The sequence below is a fragment of the Aplysia californica genome, unplaced genomic scaffold, assembly GCF_000002075.1.
Source record: "Aplysia californica isolate F4 #8 unplaced genomic scaffold, AplCal3.0 scaffold00769, whole genome shotgun sequence".
Classification (NCBI taxonomy): domain Eukaryota; kingdom Metazoa; phylum Mollusca; class Gastropoda; order Aplysiida; family Aplysiidae; genus Aplysia; species Aplysia californica.
The window spans coordinates 196293-197472 of NW_004798039.1; positions in this window are offsets into that span (position 1 = coordinate 196293).

The window sequence follows — 1180 nt, forward strand, 5'->3', positions numbered from 1 at the left end:
CCGCCCCCACTTTCCTCCTTTTGCATCCTGTATTTTCACCCTCGAGTGCCAAGAACGTCGTCAGACAAGTGGAGTTATCCTTTCTTAGCCTATTCGAAAAACCATCTTTTTAAAATTGATGAGCTTCCCTTTCATGTGAACTTTCATTATTTCCAAATACATATTATGTTAATAAATAATAGGCTATATAGAGAGACTAATTGAACCCAAATCTACGGAGCGAGTTCTGAGGGATTTGGTTTTTTCTTTAGCGTTAGCAAAGATAGTATAGCCTACGGAAGGGTATACTATCTTTGGTGTTAGTAGGAGTTTTACGGCACTTGCAACACAATAAGGTCATATAAGTGCCGAAGATTAGAGGTGTTACAAGAGAGTAACAAACACAAAACAGAAGGAGGGGAGATAAGGACGATGTTTGATAGAAAAAAAGGAGCAAACCACACAAGAGCACCCGCCAACCACCCACTTGATTTTGGTGAGTTGGTTTGACGATCTACACTTTACTTTTTCAAATGCAGACGAAAGTCGATGGTGACCGTTTCATAAACTTTTATATTATATTATGAAGGAGTCGAACCAGCACAAATAGCGACCTGTATAATAACTTATAAGACAATCACCTGTTCAAACAGCCACATCCCATATTTTCCTCCCATGCGACTTAAAAAAAAAATATGATAATGTTAGTGGGTAGATATAAGACTGTAGACTGTCTAAGATGACTAATAATCCATCACGGCATTTTCCTCATCGACAATGGAGAGTCGTCTTAGAAAGTTTCGAGTGAATATTTACTTTAATATATAGATCTAGATCTAGAATCTAGATCTAGGCCTAGACTATTTTTTTCAACTTGACTAAAAAACGCAGTGCGCTCGATCGTGTTAAGTCAGCAGAGAGCGCTGAGCGCAGACAAAGACACGCCAGCCCTCGCTTGTCAACCTTTGCTGTCGTGGGCTCGCCATCAGCCGTCCAATCAGAAAGCCTGTTTCAAAAAAATCAATACGTCACGATAACCACGTGTACGGCTGGTTGTGTCTCGACGAGAACAATAAACACGCTCTTGTTTTCGCGACAGTGTGTGTAATGTGTGCGCGTGCGCTGTGTGCGAGAGTGAGCAGGAGTGTGTGTGTGTGTGTGTGTGTGTGTGTGTGTGTGTGTGTGTGTGTGTGTGTGTGTG